The following is a 12465-nucleotide window of genomic DNA, read 5'->3' as shown; positions in this document are numbered from 1 at the left end:
AGTCACCATCATCTCAGGATAACTGCATTAACTCTTTAACTGACGTATTAGTTCTGTATTGCTGCATAAAAAAATTCCCCAAAATTTCACATCATAAAACAATAGACTTTATTCCGGTTTCTGTGGATCCAGGATATGGGTGCAGATTATCTGGGTAGCAAAGCCTCAAGGTCTTTCACAAGGCAGCAGTCAAACTGTCAGAGCCGCAGTATCACCTATCACCTGAAGGCTCAACTGAGATTAAACCTGCAGCCAAGCTCATTAATGTGATTGTTTGTATGATTTAGTTCTTTATGGGTTGCTGTACTAAGGACTTTCAGTTTCTTACTGGCTGTTGGCCAGAGACTGCTCTCAGTTCCTTCCCTCACGGACCTCTCAAAAAGGCAGCTTACAAAATGGCAGCTGGCTTCCAACCAAGTGAGCAAGAGAGGGCATGCAAGATGGAAGCTATTTATAACCTAATCTCAGAAGTGATGTCTCATCACTTTGCCATATTCTACTCATTAGAAGCAAGTCACTAAGTCCAGACCATACTCAAGGGGAAGAGATTATACAAGAGTGTGAATCCCAGAAGGCAGGGACCACTGGGGGCATTTTAGAGGCTGCCTACCACAACTACCGACTTTCATCCTACCTCCAGTCTACCCCCAACACAACAGGATTTTTGTCAACACATCAGCTAAAGTAATTTTATTAAAACTAGTCAGGACTTGTTACCCCTCCAATGACTTCCCACCTCACTGTAAAAGCCACAGCACTAATAATAGCCTACAAGGCCATATACAATTTGCTACCTGTTATCTCTGACCTCATTGTTCTCCTTACCCCCTTCCCCGCCACGGCCTGACAGCCTCCTTGATATTCCTTAAACACGCCAGGCTTGTTGCCAACTCAGAGCCCTTACAGTTTCTATTTTCTCTGCCTACAAAGCCTTCCCAGATATATGCATGGCCTACTACCTCATTTTTTTAGGTACTTATTCAGATGTCTCCGTGAGGCCCTACCTGATCACCCTCTTTAAAATTGCATCATCTCCTTACCCCTTCCCTGCTTCATTTTCCCTCTGCAGCACTACATATCACACTGTATACTTGACTGATTTTGTTTATTACATCCCCAACACTAGAATGTAAGCTCCATAAGGGTAACTATTATTGTTTTGTTCACTGCTGTATTCCCAGAATAATGCCTGGCACATTAAGGACTTAAGAGACATTTATTTGAATAAGTTAGTGAATCAATTCTGAAAGCATGGGGAGTTACCAGAGGATCTTAAGCCTTTTAGCTAAATCATCCTGACAAGAGTGAGAACAAGTGGTTGGAAGAGAAGCAGACAAAAGCCATAGAGAACATATAAAAGGCCACTGCAAACATCAAGGAATTCAAATGAAGGCAATGGCACTAGAAATCAAGAATATTATATGGACACATGACATAGGCAAAATGTATGAGTGGTTCCAAAACTGATCTACAATTTCAACACAAACCCTATCAAAAACCAGCTGGCTTCTTTTGCAAAAATTGACATGCAGATCTTATTATTTATATGGGAGTGCAAGAGACTCAGAGAGAAACCAAAACAATCTTGAAAAAGAACAAAGTTGGAAGACACACTTCTTGATTCTAAAATTTTACTACAAAGTTATAGTAATCAAGACTGTGTGGTTCTGACATAAGGAAGGACATAGACAATAAAATTGAGAATCCAAAAATCCATACATTTATAGGCAACTGATTTTTAGCAAGGGTGCCAAGACATTCAATGGGGAAAGAACCGTCTTGTCAACAAATTGTGCAGGGACAACTGGATATCCACAGGTAAAAGAATTAATTTGGACCCCCACCTCAGGCATTATACAGAAATTAACCTAAACAAATCAAATACCAAATGATAATCTGAAACTATAAAACTCTTACACACATAAGTAAAAATCTTCTGACATTGGATTAGGCAATGGTGTGATACCTGAAGTGCAAGCAACAAGAGAAAAAAATAGATAAAATTGAACTTAATAAAAATTAAACGTGGCTGGGCATGGTGGCTCACGCCTGTAATCCCAGCACTTTGGGAAGCCAAGGTGGGCGGATCATGAGGTCAGGAGATTGAGATCATCCTGGCTAACACGGTGAAACCCCATCTCTACTAAAAATACAAAAAAAAACATTAGCCGGGTGTGGTGATACGTGCCTGTAGTCCCAGCTACTTGGGAGGCTGAGGCAGGAGAATCACTTGAACCCGGGAGGCAGAGGTTGCAGTGGGATGAGATCACGCCACTGTACTCCAGCCTGGGCAACAGAGCAAGACTCTGTCTCAAAAAAAAAAAAGAAAAGAAAAAAATTAAACTTTTGTGCCATAAGACACTATTAAGAAAGTAAAAAGACAATCCATAGACTAGTAGAAAATATTTGTAAGTCACATACCTGATAAAGGTCTAATATCTAGAATATATAAAGAACTCTTACAAGTCAACAATACAAGATAACCAAATTAGGCCGGGCATGGTGGCTAACACCTGTAATCCCAGCAATTTGGGAGGCTGAGGTGGGAGGATCACTTGAGCCGAGGAGTTTGAGATCAGCCTTGGCAACATAGTGAGACTCTGTCTCTACGAAAAAATGAGGCAAGAGGACTGCTTGAGTCTAGGAGGTCAAGGCTGCAATGAGCCGTATCACGCCACTGCATTCTTGCCTGGGTGATGGGCGTCAGACTGTCTCAAAAAAAAAAAAAAAAAAAAAAAAAAATTTAAAATGGGCATAAAACCTCCCAACAAAGAAAAGCCCAGGAACAAGATGACTTCCCTGGAGAATTCTACCAAACATTTAAAAATTAACACCAATCATCTTCAAACTCTCAAAAAAATTGAAGAAAAAGCAACATTTCCAAACTCATTCTGTGATGACAGCAATACTCTAATACCAAACAAAGCCAAAGAGGCTATAAGACAAGAAAAATACAGGCCAATATCCCTGATGAATATTGGTGCAAACATTCTCAACAAAATAGTAGCAAATTATACATCATGACCAAGTTATTCCTGGAATGAAAGAATGGTTCAATACAGAAAACTCAATCATCAAAATATACCACATTAACAGAATGACAATTTGCTACCTGTTATCTCTGACCTCGTATCTTGTTCTCCTTGCCCCCTCCCCCTCCCCAGCCTGACAGCCTCCTTGATAATCCTTAAACACGCCAGGCTTGTTGCCAACTCAGAGCCCTTACAGTTTCTATTTTCTCTGCCTACAAAGCCTTCCCAGATATATGCATGGCTTACTACCTCATTTTTTTAGGTACTTATTCAGATGTCTCGGTGAGGCCCTACCTGATCACCTGGGCACATGATCACCTCAACTGATGCAGAAAAAAACATTTGACACGATTCAACACCCTTTCATGATTAAAACACTCAACAAGCTAAGAATAGACGGAAAGTACATCAAGATAACAAAGGTGCTATATGACAAACCCATCACATCATACACATTGGTCAAAGACAGAAAGCTTTTCCTCTAAGATCAGAAACAAGACAAGGATACCAGTTTTCACCACTTCTATTCAACACAGTACTGAAGTCCTAATCAGAGGAATTAGGCAAGAAAACCAATTCAAATTGGAAAGGAAGAAATAAAATTATCTCTACTCGCAGATGACATGATCTTATGTTAGAAAACCCTAAATAGTCCACACACACACACAGTTTGAACTGTTAAGTTCAACAAAGTTACAAGATACAAAATCCACACACCAAAATTGTTTGCATTTGTATACATTAACAATGAACAATCCAAAAAGAAAATTAAGAAAGCAATTTACAATAGCCTCAATAAACAACAACAAAAACCCTAGGAATAAACCTAACCAACGAAAAGACATTGCTAAAAGGAATTTAAGAAAACAAATGTATGGAAAGATACTCTGTGTTCAAGACTGGAAGACTTCATATTGTTAAGATGTCAATACTATCCAAAGTAATCTATAGACTCAATGCAATCTCTATGAAAATGCCAATAGTATTGTAAGAATAGAAAAATCCATCCTAAAATTCATATGGAATATCAAGGGATCCTGTATAGCCAAAATAACTAAAAAAAAAAAAGAAAAAAAGAACAGGTTGGGCACAGTGGCTCACACCTGTAATCCCAGCACTTTGGGAGGCCGAGGTTGGTGGATCACTTGAGGTCAGGAGTACTAGACCAGCCTGGAACATGGTGAAACCCTGTCTCTACTAAAAATACAAAAAAAATTAGCCAGGTGTGGTGGCACACACCTGTAATCCCAGCGACTCAGGAGGCTGAGGCAGGAGAATCACTTGAACCCAGGAGACAGAGGTTGCAGTGAGCTGAGATCGCACCACTGCACTCTGGCCTGGGCAACAGAGTGAGACTCTGTCTCAAAAAAACAAAACGTGGAAGACTCACAATTTCTGACTTCAAAACATACTACAACAAAGTTATATTAATCAAAACAGTGTGGTAGTGACATGAAGACAAACATATAGACCGATGGACTAAAAAAAGACCAGAAATAAGCTCTCATGTATCTGTTCAAATGGTCTTTGACAAGGGTGCCAAAACCACTGAGTAGGGAAAGGACAGGTTTTTCAACAAATCCGTGTCAGGAAAAATGAAAATCTAGAAGAAAAGATAAAGTTAGTTCCTTACTTTATACCATATACAAAAATTAACTCAAAATGGATCAAAGACCTAAAAATAAGACTAAAAACTATAAAACTCCTATAAGAAAACATAAGAGATGAGGCAGGCAGATCATCTGAGGCCAGGAGTTCGAGACCAGCCTGGTCAATGTGATGAAACCCTGTCTCTACTAAAAATACAAAAATTAGCTGGGAGTGGTGGCATACACCTGTAGCCTATAATCCCAGCTGCTCGGGAGGCTGAGGCAGGAGAATCGCCTGAACCTGGAGGGTGGAGGTTGCAGTGAGCTGAGATCACACCACTGCATTCCAGCCTGGGCAACAGAGCAACACTCTTCTCAAAAAAAAAAAAAAGAAAACAAAACAAAACATAAGAGGAAAGCTTTATGACATTGGACTTGGCAGTAATTTGTTGGATATGATACCATAAGCACGGGCAACAAAAGCAAAGATAGACAAATGGGTCTATATCAAACTCAAAAACTTTTGTGCATCAATGAACACAATCAACAGATTGAAAGGCAATCTATGGAATAGGAAAATGTATTTATAAATCACATATAAGGGGTTAATATCCAGAATATGTAAAGAATGCCTACAACTCAACAACAATAAAAATATCAAATAACCTAAATTTTTTTAAGAGGCAAAGGACTTGACATTTCTCCAAAAATGATATGCAAATGGCCAACAAGTATATGAAAAATGCTCAACATCACTAATAATCAGAGAAATGAAAATCAAAGTTACAATGAGATATCACCTCATACCCATTAGGATGGCTACCATCAAAACAAGCACACAAAAACAGAAAATAACAAGTGTTCAAAAGGATGTGGAGAAATTGAAACCCTTGCGCACTACTGGCAGGACTAAAATGGTGAAGCCACTATGAAAAACAGTATAGCAGTTCCTTAACAAATGAAACACAGAAATACCATATGATCCAGCAATCCCACTTCTGGATATATACCAGAAGAGTTAAAAACAGGGTATCAAAGTGATATTTGCACACTCATGTTCATAGAAGCATTATTCGTAATAGGCAAGAGATGAAAGCAACTCAACGTCCATCAAAGGATAAATGAATACACACTATGTGGTACATACCTATAATGGAATATTATTCAATCATAAAAGTGAACGAAATCCTATCACATGCATCGACATGAATGAATTTTGAGGACATTACGCTAAGTGAAGTCAGCCAGTCACAAAAAGACAAGTACTATATGAGTCTACTTAGGTGAGGCATCTAAAGTAGTCAAATTTGTAGAAAAATAATACAGATTTGTGGTTACCTGGAGTCAGGGGCAGGGAAAAATAAGGAATTGTTTAATGGGAATAGAGTTTCAGTTTTGGAGGATGAAATAGTTCTGGATATCTGTTGTATAACAATGTGAATATACTCAACACTACTGACTGTACACTTAAAAATGGTTAAGATGGTAAATGTTATGCTTTTTACCACAGTCAAAAAAATATTTAGGCTGGGCGCGGTGGCTCACACCTGTAATCCCAGCACTTTGGGAGGCCAAGGTGGACGGATAACCTGAGGTTGGGAGTTCGAGATCAACTTGACCAACATGGAGAAACCCCATCTCTACTAAAAACACAAAAAATTAGTGGGGCATGGTGGTGCATGCCTGTAATCCCAGCTACTTGGGAGGCTGAGGCAGGAGAACTGCTTGAACCCGGAAGGCGGAGGTTGCAGTGAGCCAAGATCACACCATTGCACTCCAGCCTGGGCAACAAGAGCAAACCTTCATCTCAAAAAAGAAAAAAAAAATATTTAATGGACAAAGATTTGAATAGGACATTTCTCCAGAGAAGATATACAAATGTCCAATAAGGACATGAAAAGATGCTCAGCGGGGTGCAGTGGCTCACGCCTGTAATCCCAGCACTTTGGGAGGTCGAGGTGGGTGGATCATGAGGTCAGGAGATAGAGACCATCCTGGCTAACAGGGTGAAACCCCGTCTCTACTAAAAATACAAAAAAATTAGCTGGGTGTGGTGGTAGGCGCCTGTAGTCCCAGCTACTTGGGAGGCTGAGGCAGAAGAATCACTTGAACCTGGGAGGCGGAGGTTGCAGTGAGCTGAGAGCGCACCACTGTACTCCGGCCTGGGTGACAGAGCAAGACTCAAAAAAAAAAGGAAAGAAAAAAGCTGCTCAACATTTGGGAAATGCTTATCAAATCCACAATGAGATATCACTTCATACCCACTAAGATTGCTTTAATCAAAAAGAGGCAGTAACAAGTGTTGCTGAGGATGTGGAGAAATTTGAACCCTCATACTCTACATAGGCAGGAATGTAAACTGGTACAACTGCTTTGGAAAATAGTTTGGCCGTCCCTCATTTAAAAGTTAAACACAGAATTACGATATGACTCAGCACTTCCAATCCTAGGCATATACCTAAAAGAAGTGAAAACAGATACTCAAGCAAATACTTACTTGTACATGAATGTGCATAGCACCATTACTCAATATAACAGTAAAAAAAAATGCAAACCTGGCCAGGCGCAGTAGTTCCTGTAATCCCAGCACTTTGGGAAGCCGAGTCGGGTGGATCATCTGAGGTAAGGAGTTTGAGACCAGACTAGCCAACATGGTAAAACCCTGTCTCTATTAAAAATACAAAAATTAGCCTGGCATGGTGGTGGGCGCCTGTAATCCCAGCTACTCAGGGGGCTGAGGCAGGGGAATCACTTGAATGCAGGAGGTGGAGGTTGCAGTAAGCAGAGATGGTGCCACTGCACTCCAGCCTGAGCAACAGAGAGAAACTCTGTCTCAAAAAACAAAAAGGAAACCCAAGTGTCCATCAACTGATGAATATATAAACAAAACATATATCCATACAATAACATTATTCAGTCACAAAAAGGAATAAATACTGATATGTCCTACAATACCCATAAACCTTGAAAACATCATGCTAAGTGAAAGAAGCCAATTACAAGAGGCCACATATTGAATGATTCCATTTATGTGAAATATCCAAGATAGGCAAATCTATAGAGACAGAAAGTATTTTAGTGGCTGTCAGGGACTAAAGGGAGGGCATAATGAGGAATGACAGCTAATGGGTACAGAGTTTCTTTGTGGGGTGATAAAAATGTTCTGGAATTAGATACTACTGACCATTGTACAATCCTGTGAAAATACTAAGAATCATTGAATTGTACACTATAAAGGGGTGAATTTTATGTTATGTGAATTATACCTCAATGAAGAATATTAGCAAACCCAATTCAGCAGCATATAAAAAGGATTATATATCATGATCAAGTGCTGTTTGCCCCAGGAATGCAGGGTTGGTTTAACATCCAAAAATCAAAGTGATATAACATATTAATAAAGAACAAAAAACCACGTGATGATCTCAATACACAAATAGCATGTGATTAAAAAATAGCATGTGACAAAAATTCAACACCCATTCACGATAAAAATCCTCAACAAAGGCTTAAAAGAGAATGTACAACTAATATTATACTTAATAATGGAAAAACTTAATGTTTTCCCCCAACAATGGAAAAAAAGGCAAAAGTGACATCTTCACCACTTCTATTCAACATTGTACTAGCCAATGCAATAAGACAATAAAAAATAACTAAAGGCACGTTGTTTACAAATGAATTAAACTGTCTATTTACAGATGATATAATCTTGTACATAGTAAATCTTAAGAAATCAAACAACTATTAGAACTAATAAAAGTGTTTAGCACAGTCCCAGGATCCAAGATCAATATATGAAAATCTACTTTAGTTATGTATACTAGAAACAAAACACAAAACTAAAAAAAACAAATTTGCAACAGCATCAAAAAGAATACTTAAGGCCAGGTGCGGTGGCTCACACTCATAATTTCAGCACTCTGGGAGGCTGAGGCGGGCAGATCATAACGTCAGAAGATTGAGACCATCCTGGCCAACATGGTGAAACCCCATCTCTACTAAAAATACAAAACTTAGCTGGGCATGGTGGTGCATGCCTGTAATCCCAGCTACTCGGGAGGCTGAGTCAGGAGAATCGCTTGAACCAGGGGAGCTGGAGGTTGCAGTAAGCTGAGATCACGCCACTGCACTCCAGCCTGGGTGACAGAGCGAGACTCAATCTCAAAAAAAAAAAAAAAAAAAAAGAACACTTAAAAAAATAAATTAAACCAAAGTACGATACCTGCAAACAGAAAATCATAAAACTGCTTAGAAAAATTAAACATTTAAATAAATGACATCCTATGTTTCTGGATTGGAGGACTCAATATTCTTAAAATGGCAATTCCCCTCAAAGTAATCTACAGATTTAATGTAAGGTTTCTAAACCTTGGCATTATTGGCACTTAGGACAACTCTTTGTTATATGGAGCCATCCTGTGCATTATAAAATGTTTAGCATGGCTGGGCGCGGTGGCTCACACCTGTAATCCCAGCATTTTGGGAGGCCGAGGCGGGCAGATCATAAGGTCAGGAGATCGAGACCATCCTGGCTAACACGGTGAAACCCCGTCTCTACTAAAAATACAAAAAAATTAGCCAGCCGTGGTGGCGGGTGCCTGTAGTCCCAGCTACTCGGGGGGCTGAGGCAGGAGAATGGCGTGAACCCAAGAGGCGGAGCTTGCAGTGAGCCAAGATCACACCACTGCACTCCAGCCTGGGAGACAGAGTGAGACTCCATCTCAAACAAACAAACAAAAAAAATGTTTAGCAACATCCTCAGCCCCACTAGATGCCAGTAGCACCACCTTACTCTAGTTGTAATAAAAGATGTCTCCAGACATTGCCAAATGTCCCTTTGGGGCACATTTGCCCTTGGTTGAGAACCATTCAACAGTGGTTACAATCTCCATCAAATTCCCAGCAGGACTTTTTAAAAAAGTTTTTGGGTTTTTGTTGTTGTTGTTGTTTTCTAGGAAAAAGTGATACTAGAATTTGTACGTAGAGGCCTGGTGTGGTGACTCACACCTGTAATCCCAGCACTTTGGGAGGCTGAGGCGGACAGATCACTTGAGACCAGCAGTTCAATACCAGCCTGACCAACATGAAAAAAACACATTTCTACTAAAAGCACAAAAACTAGCTGGGTGTGGTGGTGGGTATCTGTAGTCCCAGCTACTCAGGAGGCTGAGGTGGGAGAATGACTTGAACCCAGGAAGCAGAGGTTGCAGGGAGCCAAGATCACGCTATTGCACTCCAGCCTGGGTGACAGAGTAAGACTGTCTCAAAAAAATAATAATAATGATAATCAAATGCAAATATCAAGGACCTAAAGTGATCAAAAATTTCATAAAACCACAAAGTTGGAGAACTGAAAGCACTGATGTGAAAACAGAAAGCTCCAGTAGCCAAGGCAGTTGCCACAGGTTTAAGACTTGACCTAGAAATCCATGGAAAAGAAGGGAGCCCAGAAATAAACCCACACACACAGGCAATTGATGCTGACAAAGGTACCAAGATAATTAAGGGGGGAAAGGAGAGTCTTTTTAATGGATGGTATTGGAAAAATTGGGTATCTTTTTGTAAAGAAATAAAAAAGGAAGAACCTAGACCCTTACTTCACATACCACATGTATAAATTCACTCAAATCAAACAAGAAACCTAAATTGAAGACCCACAAATATACACTCAAAGAGAAAATCAGGACAGGCTCAGTGGCTTGCACCTGGACTCCCAGCACTTTGGGGGACGAAGGCAAGAGGATGGCTACAGCCTAGCAATTCGAAACCAGTATGGCCAACATAGTGAGACCCCATCTCTATGAACTTACAAATTATCTATGTGTGGTGGCATAAGCCTGTAGTCCCACCTACTAGGAGGCTGAGACAGGAAAATCACTTAAGCCTAGGAGGTCAAGGCTGCAGTGAGCCATGACTTCACCACTGCACTCCTGCCTGAGAGACGAGCAAGAGCCTGTCTCAAAAAAAACACCATGAATAAAATGAAAAGAGAAGTCACCAACCAGGAAAAAGTAAATACAAAATAAATATCTAAGATTTGATCCAGAATATATTTTTCAATTTTTTTATAATCCAATAAAAAGAAGACATATTCTAAGATAACACTTGAATTAATATCCTCAAGGATCTCTCAATATCAAGATTGGTGTTTTTTATTAACAGACCAATTGAAGCAAACAGACCAGGTCCTCTGCTATCTCAAAATACTTTGAATAACGTTATCGATAAAGCACTGATATGTCCTACCTCCCCGTCAGGAGGAAGGCTGGCAGGTAACAGAAACATGGGATCCTGCTAACCACAGCTAATAGGCACAGAAGCCAGCCTGTTCTAGTCACAGGCTAACAGTTTCAAAAGGGACCCATCTTTTTGGTGGATTGTCATTTTACAGATGACTTCTTCAAACTGAACACAATCAAAGTGCTCATCAAGATGGGGATATCATGCTGAACCAATTACTACTTAAACATGCAATTGGCAATGGGAAATAAGTTGCGATCTCTGAAGAGATAAGCCTCTACCAGAAAAGATTAAACAGTCATCAGAGAAGATCCTGCATATCGGAGCTTTAATAGCTAAACTGATTATCTGGATTTAGAACTTGAATTCCTTCCCATGCACTTTGGGAACTTGCCTTCAAAGGCACATCCTGGCACCGGTGTCTTTAGACCAATGGACAGACTCTTCCTAGGTCTGGTTAAAGAGGAAGACATTCTCCAAAGCAGTTACACAAATTTACTGGGATCGCTCACTCTGAAGTAAATGTACAAATCAAACAGACTCTCTGAGAGGAGATGGCAATGATGCATAAATTAGCTTTTAGGAAACATTTTAAAGTAACCACTTCCTCAATCACTCTCTGTCTAGAGATAAATAGAAAATCTTTCCTGAAATGAAAGTCAACATTAACTTTCACTTATAGAATGGAACACACTTCAAGTTCTATAACCGTTAAATGAAACCTACAGGAGGCCATGGATTTGGACGGGGCTCCTGCACCATCAACAGACCAAACCAAAACTAAGTCACTCGTGCTAAAGTTCCAGACCACCAAACCAAAACTAAGTTGTTTATCTGAGCTTCTGATAAATCAAGAGAAAGAGAGAATAGCCAAATCTCTAAACAGGCCAGTTTCAGCCTGCATGATGAGAAAGTCTCCTCTATTTCACCCTTACAAGGAAAGTAACCTGAAGTAACCTAATGTTAACCAACTGCATTTTGTATTACGCTGTTTCCTTGTTCCTGCTCAAGATACCTTATAAAAACTGACTGTTCTTCCACGCCCAGTGTAGATTTTTAGATAATGATGCCCAATTCATAAATTGCAAATAAAAGCCAATTCGATCATTTAACAACATCTCAAATTTATTTTTTTTTCCACAGATATAAATATCAAGGGTTACTTCCCTCTAGAAAAACCCACAGCTCATCAGCTCAAGCAAGTTAATGAACAAGGAGCTGGCTACAGCTAGGAAACCTGATCCAGCTACTTAAATCCAGGGGGAGTTATGTAGATTTATTCCAGCTATGATAGGGTTGGTCTAAAGAACACATCCTCCCTTGAGTAAAGTCATAGCACTATTAAAAGTTAAGGGAAGAAAGTAGGCTAGGGAGTATTCAAAGCGAAAAATCAAAGGAAACAATTCTATTCCACCTGAATTCAGACTTCCCAAATTCTTCTGTCAACTAGGTACGGTATCAATACTTCATGTCATTATTTCCGCCTGATAAGGATAGTCCACAGAAACTACCAACCTATTCTCCCTTGCGGCTTAGTAGAGGTACAAGGAGGCCCAAAAACTGCCTGTATCCAGCTGAGCATGGGCTGGGCAGTAAATCTC

This window comes from Theropithecus gelada, chromosome 2 (assembly GCF_003255815.1).
Source record: "Theropithecus gelada isolate Dixy chromosome 2, Tgel_1.0, whole genome shotgun sequence".
Taxonomy (NCBI): domain Eukaryota; kingdom Metazoa; phylum Chordata; class Mammalia; order Primates; family Cercopithecidae; genus Theropithecus; species Theropithecus gelada.
The sequence above is the reverse complement of the archived record's forward strand: the minus strand, read 5'-3'. Positions refer to the sequence as shown.